Here is a 20,603-nt window from a genome sequence, read left to right on the forward strand (position 1 = left end):
AAAGACAGTTGAGGCAGACCTTTCTCTGGATAATTCTGGAAAATATAAGGGAAAATAGCAATTCTTTCAACAGCCTCGCTTATTTCATTGAACTCAGACATTGAGCCTGAAGTATTAATCTATTCACCATAATTTGTCACGCAGGTTGGCCTGTGAATAGAGAAGGGCTGTCTTCAGAAGGCAGAGATGCCTTTGTGGAGTGATCCAATGGTTGACAAAAGGTCCTCATTAAGTGCAAAACACTTAGTGCCTGACGTGACATAATTAGAGTCATTTTGTGGGGCCAAGCAAGTGCCATTTTCTAACATACATATTCCTTTTGCAGCATCCTGGGCATGTCAGTGGACATGAGTAATACCTATAGGTGTGAACTGGTTAAATCATCTGTGTTCCTAATAGCTATCTGAGATCATCAGATTGACAGGCTGAGAGTGAGTGTCTGTAGCAACAGAAGGGAAAAAACATGGCGGTATGGAGTGATATCTTGTGAAGACCAGTCTGGGCAGGAGGCTGAGACCTAGATTCCAGCTCAAGTATATTAATGGACTGCTTACTATTTGTAAAATTCTATACTCTCAGCCTCAGTTTCCTAAATTATAAAACAGGAATAATAACAGCTCCAACCTCCCAGGGTTTTTGTGAGGATCAAGTGGGACTGATTTCATCAACTGCTTTGCCAACCATAAAATGCTGCACAAGTGTGAGCTTCTGTTATCATTACTTCTTGGTGCAGATTCAGAACTCTGCAGAAGGAAAGAGGCTTTTCCATATCATTTCCAAACAAAGACTTACGGGACTCTGGGTTTATAATTTTTAACAGCACATTTTTAATTAATAGCACATTTCTACTTGTTCTTTCAGAAAAAAAGATTGTATTTCCAAACAAAGGAGTTGAGCATTTTTTTCTTCCTTAATGTATTAATGTCCTGCAGCCTCCCCTTTCAAGCTGTGTCATAATTACCATCTGTAAACTCGCAACAGATTCTTCTTTTTCCCTCAGAACCTGTGAAGGAATAAAATGAGTGAAAAACATTTGGCAGACTCTCATTTGTATGAAGCACAGTGCTAACACTGGCAACGGAAACCCATGTCCTCAAGTTGCCACCATTCTAATAGGGGATGATGATACACAGAAGGAGAATATGCCTCTGTGGGGGCAGGTAAGGGAGTTTTAATCTGTGAAGTCACAGGAATGGGAAGCATAATAAAACAGTAGTTCTATAACACACCCTTTCAGAGGGCAATAGCAGAGGGGATTTGATTGCATTTCTCAGGGAAGACAATGAAAGGAGCAGAGGGCATAATAAAACAGTAGTTCTATAACACACCCTTTCAGAGGGCAATAGCAGAGGGGATTTGATTGCATTTCTCAGGGAAGACAATGAAAGGAGCAGAGGGTTCCCAAAGCACCAGGGCAGAACATGGTGACAGGGCAAAGGAGGCTGCATGGTCCCAGAGAGTACCAAGCTCAGCCACCAATCTCTCCCCAGGCATGGCTTCTTGGCAGTTTGTGCCTTGAGCTTCCCTGTCAACACAGCTGCTTTTCATGGTCAGGTTTTTCTTGGCTGTTTTCTCAATTGTACAGCATATTTCCTGATTTTGGACTTTATGTATAAAGTGGGCTCTGCTGTACCAAGGCAGGGCCACTTCTCCCTTGCCAGAGACCACAAGTGTTCCTCTCCACCCTGGAACTGGGACCACAAATTCAGTAATGGACAAAAAAGTGGCCAAATGGCACTTGGCCCTGCAGCCAGTGTTAGCACAGAGATGCCTTCCAATCCAGATTATTAATAACCATGTGAAAATGCTCGATATCACTAATAACTAGAGCAGTGCAAATTAAAACAAGTATGAGATACCACCTCACACCCATCATATTTGCAACGTTGGCAAACAAAGTTGATGATAAATGCCAGTGGGGTTGTGAGAAAATGGGTATTAATAATGCACTGTTGCTATAACCGTGAACTTGGCCAGCCATTTTGGAAACAATTTGAAACTATTCTTAAAGACTTTAAAAACCCATGGACTCAGTGATACATGAGTATCTCTGAATAACACAGAGTTCAAATAAAGATGAAAAGGAGCCATATGTACAAAAATATTTGTATCCCTCTTTTATGATGAAAAATAAATAGAACCTGAGGAGGTGAGGATCAATTGGGAAGTGGCTGAAAAATTGTGGCATATAAATGTGATGCAATATTATTGTGCTATAAGGAATTATGAAGTAGGTGGTATTAGAGGAACCTGGGAAACCCATATGGACTGATGCAAAGTGAAGCGAACAGAACTGAACTCTGATCAACACAATGACCGATTGCAATTCTAGAGGACTCGTGATGAAATATCATGAAGCTTCACATACAGAGGTGGTGGACTAAGGGTAAAGATTTGGGCTTTTGTGTGTGTAGGTACATAGACATATATGTATACGAAAGTAAAAGTATGTATATGCATATACATGTGCATATGTGTGTGTGTGTAAACACATTTACAGCAGTTTGTGTGTGTGTGTGTCTGACATGGCCAATGAGGTAATATCTGCTGCTTCACTATCCATGTAGTTTTGTTTTTGGCTTTCTCAATGAAGGGAGAGGAGGGGATTTGTAAGAAGAGAATTCAAAGTTGAAAATAAAATAAAATGGAATTTTACTAAGTATTATATGTTCCTGCACTATTCAGACTATACTGTTATGAGCCCCCACTGGTGTGTTACCTTTAAGGGGCACTAAATACATTAACTCAATGAAAAGCATAAGTTTAAAAGTTCCCCCCATAAACTTAGAGTTGACACATTCTCTTGCATTTCATGCAGAGTCTAATGATCACTCCCACCCCAGTACATACACCTTCACATATATACACATCGTTTCTTAGAGAAGCTTGTAAAAGGAGAACTTGTTTCACTTTCATATTCATATTGCCAGGACCTAGTGCAGCCCAAACACACTCAGGAATTCTGAATAAATTCTTGATGACTGATTGATTGATGGTGCTTAAAGGTTTGCTGGGATATAAGGTGTCCCAAAGGAAGAATCCAGGAAGATAAAACTGCAGTCCCTGACTAGAAGCAGGTCATTGGCAGATATTGAGATCATATAGCAAAAAAGAGCAACAACTCTGGGGGGGACAAGATAAGGATCCTAGACGGTAGAACTTGGAGCAATGACATCAAGGTGCAGACATACATTCCTGCATGACATAAAGTTAAAGTTCCTAACAGTTGGGACTTTACAAAGAGTACAATGGACTGCTTGGAGACTCAGTTTGATTACTGGAAAACTTCCACTGGGGCTTAAGTGGACATTTTTTAAGATGTCCTATTCATGTTTACCGCTTATATACCTTACAGGTGTTTTGTAGATAACTAGACACATCTTCCCATTAGAATGAAGGTTGCCTAAGAGGAGCGAATGTTTCATTTTTCTTTTTGTATCCCAAACACTGTGCATTGGCAAATAGCAGATACTTATTAAACACTTGCTGGCTTCATGTAAAGGTGGGATTTATGTTAAAGGGAAAGGGTGAACAAGCACATATTAAGTGCCTACTATATCCCAAGCACTGTGCTAAGGCTTCACAAATATTCTACTGTTAGATCTTCAAAAAACATGAGAAATAGATGCTATTTATATACCCATTTTTGAGATGAGGAACTGCGGTTGACAGAAGGGAAGTGACTTGCCTATAGTCATACAGCTAGTGTCTGTGAGATAGAATTTAAATTGAAGTCTTCCTGATTCCAGGTCCACTGCTCTATCCACTGTACCACCTAGCTATTAAAGTTGTATATGTGCATATGTGTGAGTGTGTTTCATTGAATTTTGCAGAGCTTTAATGATAATGAAGTGACCTGACCTTTCTAGGGCTCCATTAACCAGGGAGGGCATGCCTCCTTCTGCTAGTGCCTTTTGCCTACCTATTCAGTCTCCACTCCCCTGGGCCTGGCCCACCAAACTTTCAAGATCCCTTTAGTCATTACACCTCTATCCAAGGCCCTCTTTCTTCACGTAGATTTGCCTTCTCTGTAAGCCAACAATTGCTTTCCACTGATTTTGCTATAAGTTTTAAATCCTAGGTTTCCCCTCCTCTACAGAAGACAAAAATGGATATAGGTCCAAAGCAGAACCATTTTGAGAAGTAAATATACCTTTGCTTTTATCTAGAGGCCACAATAATGTAACGGGTAATATCAAATTTAAATTTTAGACTCCAAAATAGTCGGGAAGACCTGAGTTCAAATCCTTCCTCACTGACTGTGAGACCCAAGGCCAAAGAATGAACTGTCTCTAGCCTGTTTCCTCATCAGTTAAATGGTGATAACAATAGTACCACTCTCACAGGGATGTTTTGAAAATAAAATTTGATAGAACATATGTAAAGTACTTTATAAACCTTAAGGCATTATATTAGTCCTAGGTAGCAATATTGGTGCATTGAGCTATTTATTAACAATGTAACCTTAGTCAAATAATCTTGCTTTAGATTTCTTCTTTCTACAAAGGACATATTGGATTAACTTTATTTGTAAGGTTCCCTTTGGTTCCAAATTCAATAATCCTAGGATTTAGAGAAAAACATGCATTCCCAGTGCATGTCAGTATGGCAAGGTACCAGGGTATGGGGTCAGGAAAGCTGGGAATCTAGAAGGCGATTCTTTTCAGGCACCACTTGGACTAGGAAGTCTCTGATGCCCCATTTTTGTTCTCTTGGGCTCTGTGATTCTAGGATGCTGAGAATGGGGAGAGCCCGGGCTTCTGAGTTCACCAAAGGCACAAGATGGATCCAGGTCATGAGCCCTGCAGACTCTCAGCCCTGCTGCCCTCTCTGAAAGGTTTCTGTCTTGTCTGTTCACATCAGTTTCTACATGAAGTGACACCCAGGAGTCTGCAGTTCTCTGAGGGACACAGGGACACAAATCCTTCCTTGAGGACAGCTGTGCAGTATTCTCTGTTGGTAACAAGGACAGAGATTTCCAAACATGTTTTTCCATGTGTGTTTTTGCTTTGGATGCAGGGACACAGCTGCGGATGCCTGAGGCAGTAACGGTCCCCAGAACTCCTCGTGGACCTGCATGTCTCTGTGGAGATCATTGTCAGTGACTAACCACAAGATCACTGACAGACAGAAGACATTTTAGGGGCCAAGGAACCCTGTGATCACCCCCTTGGTCTTACATCACTGTGCTTGTGCTGGATGTGGGCACAGCTAACGTCCCTTTGTGATTCCTCAGGTGTGGAGGGAGGACTAGACCTGGCCATCTGCCCAGAACAAAACACTGTAGCTCCAGGATTTTTGCTCAGTAGGCAAAGCCTAAAACATTTGCCTTTGTTCTTATTCTTACAGCTCCTTGGCTCCTGTCAGACTTGGGGCTTTATCTAATATTCAGAGATATGTGGCCTCTTGTTCAGAGAAAGATTTCTCTGTGGTTTTCTGTCCTGCTCTTGTCACTGCTGCTAAAGCTTCCAGTCCCAGAGAAGCCACCCTGCTTCCCTCAAATGAGCCCCAGCCTTGTCAGAAATGGGGATCTTGTGATTGAGACTTTTCTCTCCATGTATTCAGTTGAGGTGAGCAGTGTCACTGGAGCAGGACTCTTTAGAAGCAAACCTGACAAAGACTGTAGGAATTATAAGTAAGTGTCAGCCTGCCTGTGCCTCTGAGAGGGCTGATGATTACAGAGGTCTTTATGGAAAGGGCAGGCATGAAAGTGGGCCCTTGCCTGCAGATCTGAGGGTCTCTTCAATCCTCTCTTCTCTGATTTTGTTAGTCATGGTCAATTTCCATCCATCTGATTTTCTTTCAGAGCTAAGCAGTGGAATTATTCTCTCTTTCTCTCACCCTGTCTCTGATTTTTTCTGTCTCTTCCTGTCTCTGTGTATGTATTTACATCTCTGTCCATTGTGTTTGTCTCTTCTTCCCCTGATCTTGAGGCAGTCAACTCTAGTAAGCACAAGAGGCCAGAATCTAGCCATGAAGCCTCAAATATAAGCAATGAGTATCTTTATTGTAGAAATGGGATTTAGACAACACACACACACCCATGCAGATTCCTTCCAGTGATATCCCCACCCAATTTCACTGCAAGGCTCCTTGAAAGCCATAGGCCTGACAAGACATTTGCAGGGATGGTTTTGGGAGATGAAGACTGGGACATGGAAGATGACAGTTCTGACTCCTCTGTTTGTCTCTGTATCTGTACATCTCCACTGCTTTTGAGTTCTTTCTATATTTTACACTCCATTTGTGCCTTTCCTTTCCCTCCTCCATATTTTTAATCTCTGCTGGTCTAAAGTAAGGAAATATCTTAATGTTTGCTTATATTTCTTGAATATTTTAAAATATCCCCAATTCTTTTTCCTATTCTGTGATCATTCACCACCTAGGCTGAGTGGATGATAAATGGCAGGAGGCGGGTAAATATGCTGTCATATAGAATTGGTTAAAAAAAAGAGGGGGCCATTGCAAACAAAATTTCCTTTTTGGTTTCTATGCAGCCTTTGCCAGATTTTTCCTGGAGAACAGTATTTGTCCACGTGGACAGAAGAACTGGGTTCTTTTCTCACTTATACTAATTGTAGCAAGTGTGAATGAAAAAAGAATGGACAAAAGGTTTTAAATTTTCAGAAAATAGGCAGTTAATAGAGAGAAAGTTAGTTTGGTCGTTAATGACAGAGTGAATGAGAAGGCCTGAAATCCCTTGTATTTGCCTTCTGGACCACATGTGTGGATTACCTTAAAGTTGAGAGTTTCTGGAGAAATATTTCTGGATTGTAAACATTTTGGAGCAAATTGACATGAATATGAGATCTATTTGACTATGAGTTTGGCGCTGGGTGATTAAATTATTGATAGCAAATTTACTCTTTTTTAAATTTCTGGCTTTTCTCAGTCCCTACCATAAAAGGGAAAAGGTGAGGAAAGAAGATTATAGGGCAGACTGAACCCTCCAGATCTTGACCCTAATTCACTTAGCACCTGCTAGCAGATTCTGCGGGTACAAATTTAGAATGCATCCTATCCCTCAAATATGTTTCTGTGTCCTTATCCACTGGTGTCTCTCTCCTGGAGATCCTCATTTTCATCCATGAAAATCCCCATCCTTCCAGGGCTATGCTTTATTTCATGAAGTCTTCCTCTTTTGGAATGTGCCTTATCATGCCCCATATCCCTCACTATCTCTGTCAGTCACAGGTCAAATATTCCCCACTGCCTTATCTTACAGATTTGTGGGCTTATCAAGTTTCCACTGACTGTATTCTAAAATTCTGGGGACATGGATTGTTCTTTGGTTAACTTATGGGAACATACACCTGTCAGGTATTGTCTTAATAAAGAGGCAGGAACCAGAATTCCACCCAGGATCAATATCCATTATCTCCCACTTTTATTGCTGGGGGAAAGCTATGCAATTCTAGATAAGACCCCTAGACATAGCCCTAGTCTCAGGGAAAAATAGGGGGCCAGTGTCACTGAGGCACCAGGTTCTTAATTCTTCCCTTGCTTTCTATATTCCCCGAGTCACAAAACTTGGGAAAGAGGTGCAGATACTGAATTGTTAGTCACACATGCTTCCAAGAGGAGAAATCTACAAGGACTGGCATTGCTAGAAGGTGCGGCAGTATTGGACAGAACCAAAAGGAAGCAGAAATAGAAAGAGTATTGCAAGGAAGATTTCTGGGGGGATCAGGGAGATGCTCACAAAGGTGCAGGGTGAGAAAGGAGGAGAGACACACTTGAGTCTTCTGGGGTCCTGAACAGAACTAGTTGTCTGAGGAGGGTAAGATGGGATAGAGTTATATGGGACTATTATCAGGGACAAGCAGAATTAGTCTTTAGGAACAGGGACCCTGGGAGATCATACCTGGAATGTGGGTAAAGGTTCAGGTCTAATGTTGGCTAAAGCTTAGTGAGAATGGGGGGAAATTGTGAGTGAACTGACATTGAAACAAAGACTCCCAAAGGGAATATGGGTTTTGACAGTCACTTCTGCTCTTACAGGATGACTGAGGATTTTTTTTAACTTCCCAGAAATTCTTTACTTATATCTTATGGGAGGCTTCTTTATTCCTGACAGGAATGTTGTTGTCGGGATTCCTTTGGAGAACAAATTGCATTAGTTGATTTCTGGACTGCTTTCAAAATCTCTCTGTGATTCTGAAATGGCAGGTGTTCATTACATGTTTGTTAAATAAATGGATTAACAAGTGGGCAAGTCAGTGAGTGAGTGACTCTGGCAGGCAGAAACATACTAGGAACTCAAAGCAAACAATCTTCAACATCTGAGGAATCACAAGAGAGAAGCAGTATAGGAACAAGGGAGGATGTTATTAATATGCTCAAAATGAGTGACAGTTCTTAGAGTTAACCCTCACATGGGTGGAACATCCTTCTTCCTTAAATGAATTCTTTTCACAGGCTTTGTTAACAGTTTCTGATTCTCTCCCTGTAGGTAGTTATACAAAAATCACCAACAAGCCCTGGCCCTAATGCTTGCTGTAGAGGAGATCAACAAGGACCCTAACCTGTTGCCCAAGCTTACCCTGGGATTCCACCTCTACAACGCCTACCACAGTGATGAGAGGACCTTGGAGAGCTCCCTGAGGTGGCTGTCTGGGCAGGGCCAGCTTACCCCTAACTACAGCTGCTGGGAGCAGGACAAGTCTGTGGCTGTTATTGGAGGAGCCACATCAGCTCTGTCTGTCCAGATGGAGACCCTGCTGGAGCTCTACAAGTATCCACAGGTGAGTAATATTGACCCTGACACCTTCTGAAGCTTCATCAGACCCTTGAGAGGCAGTGGAGTCAGGAGGCCTAAGTCAAAAAAGCTACCTCTGTTACATACTGGCTGTGTGACTCTGGCTAAGTCCTTTTGCCTCTCAGTACTCTGAGCAACTCTCAGAGACTATGAATTTCAGAGAAGTTGCTAAAGTGCACTAGTAAAAATTATGTCTTGGGGCAGCTAGGTGGTATAGTGGATAGAGCACTGACCCTGGAGTCAGGAGAACCTGAGCTCGAGTCTGGCCTCAGACCCTTGACACTAGCTGTGTGACCCTGGGCAAGTCACTTAACGCCAACTGCCTCACATAAACAAACAAAAAAAATGGGGCAGCTAGGTGGTGCAGTGAATAGGGCTCTGGCCTTGGAGTCAGGAGGACCTGAGTTCAAATACAAACTCAGACACTTAACACTTACTAGCTGTGTGACCCTGGGCAAGTCACTTAACTCCAACTGCCTCACCAAAAACAAACAAAAAAAAACAAAAAAAAAATAATTGTCTTGCCTGGAAATTCCTCCACCAATGACATCATTGGTACAATTTTAAAAACCTCCACATGAAGAAAGTAGGCCTGCCCTTGAGCACTGCCTCTCCCCTTTATTGTATAGCAAGGACAAAATCAGTGTCACCTAACTTCTATCACATGAAGGAATCCCAGAGATTTTGCAGGCCTACTTCCCCATTATCCAGAGAAAGTCCTCAAGGATCATGGGATGAAACAACTTCTCCAAAGTCTCAAATGTAATTGATTAAGGAGTTACTTATTCATTTTTCTAAGAACTACATAACACTAACTGTGTTTCATCCTCAAATGATACACAGTCTTTGAATATTACCATTACTTTTCTTTCCCAAAGCTTCTTTCAATAAAAGGAATGCTGAGCATTGGCAGGGGGTGGGGCGGAACGGAGGTTCTGAGGAGCAATGGTGTGAGTGTCTTTTAATCATCAGAGAGGAGGTCACCAACCAAAAACTTCCTAATACAGATTTCCACTGTCCCTTAATCTATTTAATGGAAACATGACAATATAAATGTCTTAAGTCATAGAGGTAATTATTCTTCTTAAAGTCTGCTTTGGCATTGACTTCAAAGATCAATCACTCACATGTCCTCTAGGCCACAGTCAATAGAAGAAAGAACATGACTCAACCTTAACTCTCACAGCAAAAATATGGCTTTTCTATGCATGGTCTCAAATGCTTCCTCGACTTAGAGAAAAATACTTACTTATGGATAGGGAGGGACATAAAACAGCTTTTTTTATTTCTACACTGAATGTCTGATGGGTATTAAAAAGAGACTGATGAACTGTAAGTGTTAAATTAGAAATTTTTATCTTTTTTTTTCTAGGCAACTGGGGTTAAGTGACTTACCCAGGGTCACACAACTAGTAAGTGTCAAGTGTTTGGTCTGAGGCCAGATTTGAACTCAGGTCCTCCTAACTTCACGGCAGGTGCTCCATCCACTGCACCACCTAGCTGCCCCTAAATTGGAAATTTTTAAAGCAAACTTAATGAAGTACAATGTAGGGAATTTTCAGAAGTACGCAAATACACTGATGGAGTTAATGAAGTACATGCAGCCATGACCCAGTCTAAAATGGATTACTTTCCCAATTTATCATCATTCCCAGCAACCAGAGTTGGCTGCTATGAACTCTTAAAGGTCTTGTGGCTTTCAAGGTTATTTTTATATAAAATGTTGGTTTTGTATCAATTTTACTCCTGGCTCTGTTCACTTCATTTGCTATCAGGTAATACAATTCTTCCCAGGTATTTCTGAATCTTTTATCACTTGTTAGTAATGATATTCCAAAGAATTTTTTCTACTTTTTGGGGTTTTTTAACATTGTAATTTATTATTTAGTAACATTCTTTTTCTTTTTTACTTTCTGAATTCCCAATTCTTTTCCTTTACACCATCCCTCCCCCTTCCACTGAATAGGCAATATAACATCAATTATACATGTGAAATCATGCAAAATATATTTCCATATTAGCTATATTTTAGACAAAATCAAGAAAAATAATGAAAGTGAGAGAATCATACTTTAATTTGCACTTAGATGAACTAGTTCATTTGTTCTCTCCTTGGAGGTGGAAAGTATTTTTTTCATCATGAGTCTCTGGAATTGTCCTGGATAATTGTATTGATCAAAGCAGCCAAGTCTTTCACAGATTTGGGTTTTGTGTTTTGGGTTTTTTTATATTTTATAAAATTTTTTTTTGGAAGTAAAAAAAAATCAAACTATTTTTTAATCAAACCACTAGGAAAATATGATGTTGCTTTGAAACCCTGAACAGGAAGGCTATGTTAATTATATTCAGTAAGAACTTGGTATAAACAGAACAAGATCTTTTTCAACACAATGTTGCTCAAAGTTTTAATCAACAGTGATAACTGGAAAATTGATGCTAGCTGCCTCCTGTGCTCTGGGGTGGGAAAAAGCTCTCCCTTGCAACCTGCTTAGAAGTTTAAATTGTCTTCCTACCTTTTCCTGTCCTAAGAGGGCCCTCTCAACAAGTTGTTTCTGTTGAAGAAGGCAAATGAGCAGGACCAGGGTCGGGTGTCATATCTCTTTCTGCTTTGGGAAAACTAACTTTCCCTCAAACCAAGCATCTACCATTTCATTAAATGAGAGACTTAAGACTGTTCTGCAAAGTTCCAAGCATGGCCAATTGATTAGCAAAGCTAGCAGCTGACAATGAATTGAGATCCCAAGACCTTTAATGGCCAGGGATACAATTACCTATCAAACCAGACTATCATAAAGTTGGTTTCATAAGTCCCATGATGCAAACTAAACTAAGACTGTAGTCAGTCTATAAACAAAGGCAAAGGGTGGACTCTACTTTTTGATAAGTCAATCCCATTTCCAAGAGGGGGTCTCCAGAATCCACAGCAATGGGGCAAATACAGAGCTGAACAACATTCTCTGGAAAGTCACGTGCTAGACACCACTTAATATCAGAGAGACCTAACCCCAGGCAAAATATCTGCTGAGCAGCTTGATCATTTACTGCTCATCTTCCTTCTCCCCTTTAAGAGAGAGGACCAACTAATAGCCCTTAAAATTAGAGTGCCTAAACTCTCACAAATTCTACTACTGAGGTCTATACAAGTAAATTCAAATCTTATCCATAGATATTGATTCCAGGGATTATTAAAATTCTTACCCTTTGATAATAAATAATCTTAGTTTACACGCCCCCCCTTTGATTCAATGTAGCCATGTCTCCACTGAATCACCATCTACAAGCCAAATTGATATGATCAGGCATGACTGGCGTCCATTGGTACTAAATTAGTAATGAGGTAATGGAAAGTGATAATGACAAGGTTCTGCATTTTATACAGGGCCAGCCACGAGAGGTTTTATTATTACCGGTGCTGGCTGACTGCTCCAAATGGCATAGTAAGAGGTAATATCTCTCACGCTTTTCTCATCTGCATGTTGGGATGACTAGACAGGAATCAGCTTCCATGACTAGGGAGTGCTTTGGTATTAGAGCCTTACTTCCTATGGCCAGCACATTGACAAAATCCATTAGGGGCAATGCCCTTTGGTAAGTTGGCCTTACAGAGAAAATGACACATGGGAAAGGTAGAATTTACATGTCCTCCAGGTAATACAATAATCAAATGTCACCACATCCTAGCAGCCCACTCCCAATAGCCATTTAATATCCAATTACATTCCAGATGTCAAGGGTATTCTTGTGGTCCCTGGAAACAACTTCTTATTGTCCCATTCAGGAGTGGGTCTCAGTTGATAGCAGCTCTGAAGGGGGGGCTTCACAGAAGAGCTTGTCACTTGCAAAGGTTCCTAGGTGTTTCTGCTATATTCCTTTTACAAAGCAGAACTGAATACAATTTAATAACCAATTGATGTGCTGAGCATGTCAAATCAGGATTCCATACCTAAAACTTCAGTGAATTGAAGCCCTAAATGTCTCTTGCTATTTTTATAACTTTGTACCCTATATAAACATTACTATTAATTCTGAAAGAAATGTATGAGGGCCTGAGTTGCAAAATGAGCCCTTCCTATGGTTCAGTCTTTATTTTAGAACTAAATTTCACAAAAGGAAAAGATTAAACCTTTAAAACCTGAGAATAGGCCAACAGGGCAATATCTATGAAAGTCATTTGTATTTGAGAGCCAATGGGGTGCACACATATAACCTGGTGTTTCTCAAAACTGTATGCTCTACTTAATTTAAAATAATTATATTCATCTTTGTCTATCTTTATCTAAATGTTATTCCAATTCATTTCCCCCTTAAGGGGTATTATGATTATATCAAGATAATGAAAGGATGCTATAGTATCAAATGCCCTAAATCTAGTTACCCTATCAATTGTAAGACCTCATGTTCTCTGTCATGTGTCATTCAAATGACAATTTAAAATGAACTCTTCGTTGTAGTTTATCTCTTGTATTTGTTACATGAAAACAATAAGGCATCATTATATTCTTGCCCTTATCAATGGAATTTGCTATGAGGAAAAATGGAGGGACATGGTATCAATACTGTTCCTTATTTCTGTTTGTTTTCAGGTATGAGCCATAGTCAACACTCAATCACATAGAAATGACCATCAAGAGGCACAGGGTAGCACAGGCTCATTCAGATATACCTACGTGGAAAATTGTGTTGTTTACCAAGATTGGGAAACTAAGTCAAGAGAATCCTACCTTCACCTTTATAAGGTCATTCTCTTAACTTTTCCTGAAACAAATGTCTACCTATAGCCATCATCAAACTACAGGTGCCCATAGAATTTCCCCTGAACGGTGGAGTAGTGGCATTATGAGAGATGAGACACTTAGACTTGAAATAAAAACTTAGAATAGCAGGAGATTAAAGTCCCAAGAGACCCTCCTCAAACAGCAAAATTTCACTGATTGCAGCCTAAGGTTAAATTAGTAATATTTCCTCATGTCTAATATGCATCAGAACATTCTGTTGATCTATTATGTAAGAAATAATTATATTGTGGACCTTGATGCACTTAAAGTGAACACCAATTCATACATGCTGTTAATAGTTGGGCTACATATTAATTGCTGATACATAATTTCATTCTTTTGCAAATGATCTTAAGTGAAACTCACTATTTAAAGTTAATTTGTAAACTTTTCCTCTTTGGCTGGGAGATGTCCTAGTTGCCCAAACTCCATCACTACAGAGTTTTACAACACGCCGTCAGGAGGGTTGGTAAGCTCTTATGACCTAGCCTGAGCAGGAATCTCATAGATAAAAGATTTTTTCAAGAGGATTTTGCTATTTTTTCTCTCTCAGCAGTTGGCCACTGTTATTATTTTCTAATTTAAAATGAAATATATCCCATTAAATACTTAACAGTTTTTAAGCATTTTGGTCACATTCTTTCAGGAGTTCCATTCATAGCAACATCCAGAAAAAAAGGGAAGTTACCTTTCTAACGGCATTTCTGATGCAATGGTTCTCAAATTTCATAAGAAAAAAATTAAAATAAATAAGAATGTAAACAATTCCACATATTTAAACCTTATTACCAATAAAACGATCATAGGACATAATTTATCTGATTCTTCCTGGCATTTTTCATACTTGTCATATTTAAGTAGTTTATATAGAGCTTACCACATGCCAGGCTTTTTTCTTGGTTTGTGAAGCTTGAATTAAAGAATTTCAGAACTATGTCTTCTGTAGAACTTTAAAATGTTTAGTTTTTGATTTTTTAATGGTAATTTGAATTTCTAAAATGTATCAGCAAATTTGGTAACTTCCAATACCAATTTAAAAATACCTTTTAAAGTGACAGAGCATTTTATCCAATTGAATTTCTATGAGGTCTATTATAGTTCTTGCACAAGTCAGACACTGTGTGAAGCACTTCACAGTTATGTGCTTCTCCATGCAACCTTGGGAGGGAAGTGCAAACATTTCATCTCGCTTTTAATGAGACCATCTTATACTTTAGTTTTAAAACAAGTTTCAGTCAAGTCATTTCTTGATTTATTATTACTAATGGCAGTCTTTAAATCTCATTTTCCCCAATGGTCCACTGTTTCTCATTAGCTCATGTTAAAAAAAAAAATTGTGCTGCTACTACCAGCTCCCTATAACTGTGCCTTTATTTCTTCAAATCACCCAAAGAGTCAAATCAATTCCTTTTATTTTCCCAACTTAATCCTGCCAGTGTACCTTAAGAGGGCAGAAAAAGGGTGCATCTCTCCTTATCCTGAGTCTTTTTTGTTGTAAACCAGGCAGGAAAAGCTACTCATTACAATTTTTAAGTGAAACCAAAGGAATGTTTTCTCTACCAATCCAGTTACTTAATATGTATTTGTTAAGTTTCACCTTACTCCATCAAAGTCTTATGAAATTTCTTTTATCCCCTCTTACTGACTGTGGAAGGGAGACATGAAGTACTCATCAAAGGGGCATTTCTCTCAGAATTCCTCAAATCCTTTTTGTTCTTAAATTTCAGTGGGATCAAAACTCTTCCTCAAATCTCCCTTTGCAAAACTCAAAAGCCCTTTACTTTCAAATGCTCTGCTCACACTGTTGTCAGTGCAGAGACCCCACAGTTCCTTTAACTCTTTAACCCATCCTTCCCTCATCCCTACTTGTTCAAACTTCCTTCTTTTCTTTTCATTTCCCTTCAGTGAACTTTGATCAAAGCCCTTTTCAAACTCTTCCTTTGATATTCTAATTTGTAAGATTTCTTACTTTCTTCTACTTATTTCTTCTCATCTTTATTTCCCAATCATATCCAAGACTGCTGACAGAATTAATCTTCATTCTAGCAAATTTTCCTTTATACTTTAGTAAAAGTTTTTATTAAATAAAAGCAAAAATAAATAAAAGCAATAAAAGTCACATTTTTGGTTTCTCAGAGGCTTACAAATGCATATGTATTCCAATTTTTGAGGCCTTTTGGGCAATTAGAATCGGTTACAATCTCACAGTGTTTAGAAATGATAGTCAAATAAACCCCAAATACAACGCACTCAGCATAAGTGCAGAATTTAAGGTCCCTCCTAGTCTCTATTGTAGAGTGTCACAGATTTCAGTAAATTGGATTACTTTGGAGAAGTCAGCTACCTGCTTATCAAAGTCCATCTTTTATGCTAGAGAAGTAATCATCCACCTATGTCAAAGAGGAGTTTGCCTGGTAATGACAAGGCTTGTCAGGCAGCACCCCATTAGGGTTCCAGAATTTATAGTCTACTGTATAACCCAACTTTCATTTCAGTGCCATTCCTTAAATTTGTAAAGAAATTCATAAGCACTTTTCCTTTGACTGTGAAGGATCTTACTTCCTACTTGCCTCCTCCTTTTGCAAAGTTTGTAATATTTTTCAATACTGTAGATTCTTAAGTTACTGTATCTGTTAATCAGTTAGGAGTCTTAGCTTTGTTTCTCATCAAGGAGGAATTAATTTTTGGATGATTTTGCATTAGAAATCCTAATCACACTCATAGTAGTTTTTTGATTCAACTGAATCAAACAGAGACGCATAATCACTAATATTAACAATTTAAAATCTCAATTTTCACAAGGCCATTAGATGTAAGGATTTCAAGTTTCAGGGCCCACTGTTATCAATCAGGTTATAGTTTAATTAAAAAAATAACTCAGTGATGGTGAGGCTATAATTGTTGGGAAGTAATTATAAACATCATATTGTTTCAATTAAATATAAATTCGACAATGGTACCTTTTCACAGCACACTTACATAAATCCTTTGATGTTTAAAGATATTGGTATAGCCTCAATGTAGCCTTCCCTAATCACTTTATACCACTTTCATCAACTTTTTGAAAGTAAAGCAGATAATTATTCTTTATGACCTATAATAAAATGTGCCTTGTTGTCAAATGGTCAACAATAATTTGCATTAGAAGTATCCTTATTTGTACCATAATAATGTATTTGAAGAACCTGCTATTACTAAAACACAGTTCTGATTAATTAGAGCTAATAAGAATATTAGCTAGAGCTAAGAGAAAGTGTTCTATTGAACAAAACAATGTCTTATAGAAATTAGTTTTCTGTAGGGCTCTAGGTGTAACTTTTTCCTCTATTTCCTTTCAAATCTTCAAAGGCTAAGTCCATTTCTTCTGGGTTTTTTTACCCTAAATTTTTATAGCTTTCAAAGAGAAACATTAAACTTTGCTTACTTTTCAGTTGCTTTCTGACTTTATTTTTATTTTTAAAGATATACCTAACTTTTATTTTTTCCTCATCGAATGAAGTTACTCCTTCCTGACTCAGTAAAAGAATTTTTCAAACTTCATAAAAGAATAACAGCATGTTAACACCTTGTTAACAATTAAAACCTTATCATTTGTGGTTTCATCCTGTAACTATATTATCTGAGCTACAGGAGGAGATAATCAAATCTTCTTCCCACCTCTTAGACTTTTTTAAATAATATTTTAGTTTTCCCAATTACACATAAAGACAATTTTCAACATATTTTAATGAAACTTTGTTCCTAATCCCTCCCTACATGTTAATTAAAAAGTTATAAAAATTCCTAGCCAACAATGAATAAAAGGTCATAGTTGTGAAACAGTTTCAAAAGAAGTAACACAAATTGTGAACACCCTTGAAAAGTGCTCAACCTCAATAATAAGACATTCAAAACATCTTGCCACTTAATACCCATTAAACTGGAAAACATAATGAGGAACTGTGAAACTGTAAATTTCTTGTATGGTTCTGGAGAAGGAAGTGAGTTAATTCATTCCTGATGAAATCGCAACAGAATATTTTTGGATAGCAATATCACAGTGCACAATAAGTATAACAGCAATAACCACAGCATTTGACCTAGTGCTTACCTTTTCATTATTATATTATAGTAGCTAATATATATTCCATTTTGTGCTTATGTGTTTTTTTTTTCAATTCGAATTATTTCATCGTGATCTTTCCAGGTTTCCTTGTATTCCTTATGCTCTTTAGTACTAGTGAATCTGCCACATTTTATTTATTTCCCTATTTTGGACATTTAGATTGTTTCTACTTTGGGGACCTATCCTGCAAAATATCTGAAAAGCAAACAAACAAAAAGGGATATTTACTCAAAGATTTTAGCTGTGTGTGTGTGTGTGTGTGTGCTTGCACACGCAAGTCACATACACATACAGTTATAAATAAAGCACATATAGATTCTGGGAACTTTCATATCAACTCTCACTCATATTGGCAAGTCAGGTCCCTAGAGGGCAATTACATTTCCCCCTTAGGGGGAAAAGGGCCACCCTGAGGAATTGCTTTAATTTGCATTTTTCTGATCAATAGTGATTTAGAGCATTTTTTTCATACGACTACAGATAGTTTTGATTTCTTTTTCTGAAAACTGTCTGTTCATATCCTTTGAATATTTATCAATTGGGGAATGATTTGTATTTTTATAACTTTGACTCAATTCTCTATATTTGAGAAATGAGGCCTTTATCAGACATATTTCTGGCAAAAAAATTTTCCTCTAGTTTTCTCCTCTCCTTTAAATTTTGGTTGGTTTCGCTTGTGCAAAATCTTTTTAATTTTATACAATCAAAATTATCTATTTTACATTTTGCAGTGCTCTCTTTATCTTCTTTGGTCCTAAATTCTCACCTTCTCCATAAATCTGATAGATAAATTATTCCATGATCTCTCAATTTGCTTATGGTTATCACTCTTTATATGTAAATCATGTACCCATTTTTACCTTATTGTATTATACATTGTGAGACGCTTATCGATACCTAGGTTCTGCCATATTGTTTTCTAGTTTTCCTAGCAGTTTTTGTCAAATAATGAGTGTTCCAAAAACTTGGATCTGTGGGTTTCTTATACGCTAGATTAGTATGATTATTTATTATAACGTAATTTGTACCTACTCTATTCTACTGATCCACTGCTTCATTTCTTAGCCAATATCATATTGTTTTGATAGTTATCACTTTAGAATACAGTTTGAGATCTGGTACAGCTTTCTTTCTTTCACCTTTTTTCACCTTCTTTCACATTTTTTCCATTGATTTCCTTAGTATCCTTGAGTTTTTGTTCTTCCAGATGAATTTTGTTACAAATTAAGTTTAATTGTAATAAATATATTTTATTTCAAAATAAATTTAAGTACAGTTTTTAAATATATCTGAAACTACACTAAAATTAAAAACAATTATACAGAATAATACCCAAAAACTTTAGACTCAAAGAATAACTGAAACTGGTTCAGGCTTACCAAATAAGTTTCATCTTAAATTCTGATCTATGGAATTATTAAAACTCATAGGAATTTTACTCCAATTTCTCCTGTATTATTTCCTAACTTCTTGTCTTAACTCTTCTCTAAATTTTACCGCATTTCATAATTAATAAAAATAGTTCTTAAAATTTTACAAAATTTACTGGTACCTCTAAAACTCATCAAATCATTCATAAAACTTTCAAATCATAATATAGAAATTTTCAGTAGACAATTTTTTAAATTAAAAATTTAATCTTTAACTTTTATAACTGTCTTTCATCCCTTCAATTTCCAATGTGACCAGTGTTGGAAACATACATAGAAAATAGAGGCTTGTCTTCTCCAAAGATTTTGAAAGTTTACTTTATATAGTATTTTCCCTTTGGTTGATCAGACCACAGGAAAAAATCGAGATTGAATTATCATCAGTACATAGAACAAAATACATTCTTGGAAACACCTGTTGGCATAGATGAACACATAAGACAGATAAGACAGACACTTAGTACCACCTCCACTTACTCCTGTGCTGTAAATTTTTATTTAGATGCTCCCAGAATCTCACTTTTATTCTTATTCTTTTTGTTTCTGCAGTCTCTAGTAAAATGTCCCATTCTGTGGTAATAAAAGCATATCTATTCCCTGAAGTTTTGTGGAAAACTCAAAAAGGAACCAGAGATAATTGGGCCAAGATTGCCTGAGGTTTCTGCCTAGGTTTCCTCTGTCCTTTATCTCTTCCTTAAAAATTAGCAATTTCTGGAGTAACAAGATAGAGACCTAAGGATATCATATTTCTGGGCCGGGTGACAGCAGGTATTAATCTCCTTTGGAGAGAAAATCCACCAGCAGCTAATCCCCATGGTCTGAAAGAGATTAGGTCTTTAAACTATATTGGAAGAGGAGTTGGGTGGAGCAGAAGAAGAAGGTACAGTCAAAACAGAAAGGTCAGAATGGGCCCATTAAGAAGTGAGGGGATACGGCACTGGCCCTGAAGTCAGGAGGACTTGAGTTCGAATCTGGCCTCAGACCAAACACTTGACACTTACCAGCTATGTGACCCTGGGCAAGTCACTTAACCTCAATTGCCACACTCAAAAAAAAAAAAAGAATCAAGGGCATGTTGCAGTGGCAAAGTATTGGAAACTGAGGGAATGCCCATCAATTGGGGAATGGCTGAACAAGTTGTGGTATATGAATGTAATGGAATGCTATTGTGCTATAAGAAATGATGAGCAGACAGACTTCAGAAAAACCTGGAAAGACTTGTATGGACTGATGTTGTATGTACTGATGCTGAATGAAGTGAGCAGAACCCAGAAGAATATTGTACACAGTTAACAGCCACGTTGTGCAATGACTAACATTGATAGACTTAGCCCCTCTCAGCAATGCAAGAATCTAAGACATCTCCAAAGGTGTCATAATGGAAAATGCTGTCCACATACAAAGAAAGAACTATAGAGTTTGAATGCAGATCAAAGCATACTATTTGCTATTTTTTTCTTCTGGTTTTTTTTTCTCTTTCTTGTGGCTCCTCCTAGTGTTTCTAATTCTTCCTCACATCATCACTAATGTGAAAA

General features: G+C 37.9%; 1 long non-coding RNA gene across 1 annotated transcript; it reads right to left on the reverse strand.

The window, feature by feature from the left end:
• Positions 1-803: 803 nt before the first annotated feature.
• LOC144457169 (uncharacterized) lies at positions 804-10,348 on the reverse strand. Its single transcript, XR_013486535.1, has 2 exons — positions 10,154-10,348; positions 804-1,003 (listed from the first exon to the last, which is right to left on the reverse strand). It is a non-coding gene; the product is annotated as an uncharacterized LOC144457169 (long non-coding RNA).
• Between the last annotated feature and the right edge of the window lie 10,255 nt (positions 10,349-20,603).

This window comes from Phascolarctos cinereus, unplaced genomic scaffold (genome assembly GCF_003287225.1).
Source record: "Phascolarctos cinereus isolate Bilbo 61053 unplaced genomic scaffold, phaCin_HiC Scaffold_4;HRSCAF=312, whole genome shotgun sequence".
NCBI lineage: Eukaryota > Metazoa > Chordata > Mammalia > Diprotodontia > Phascolarctidae > Phascolarctos > Phascolarctos cinereus.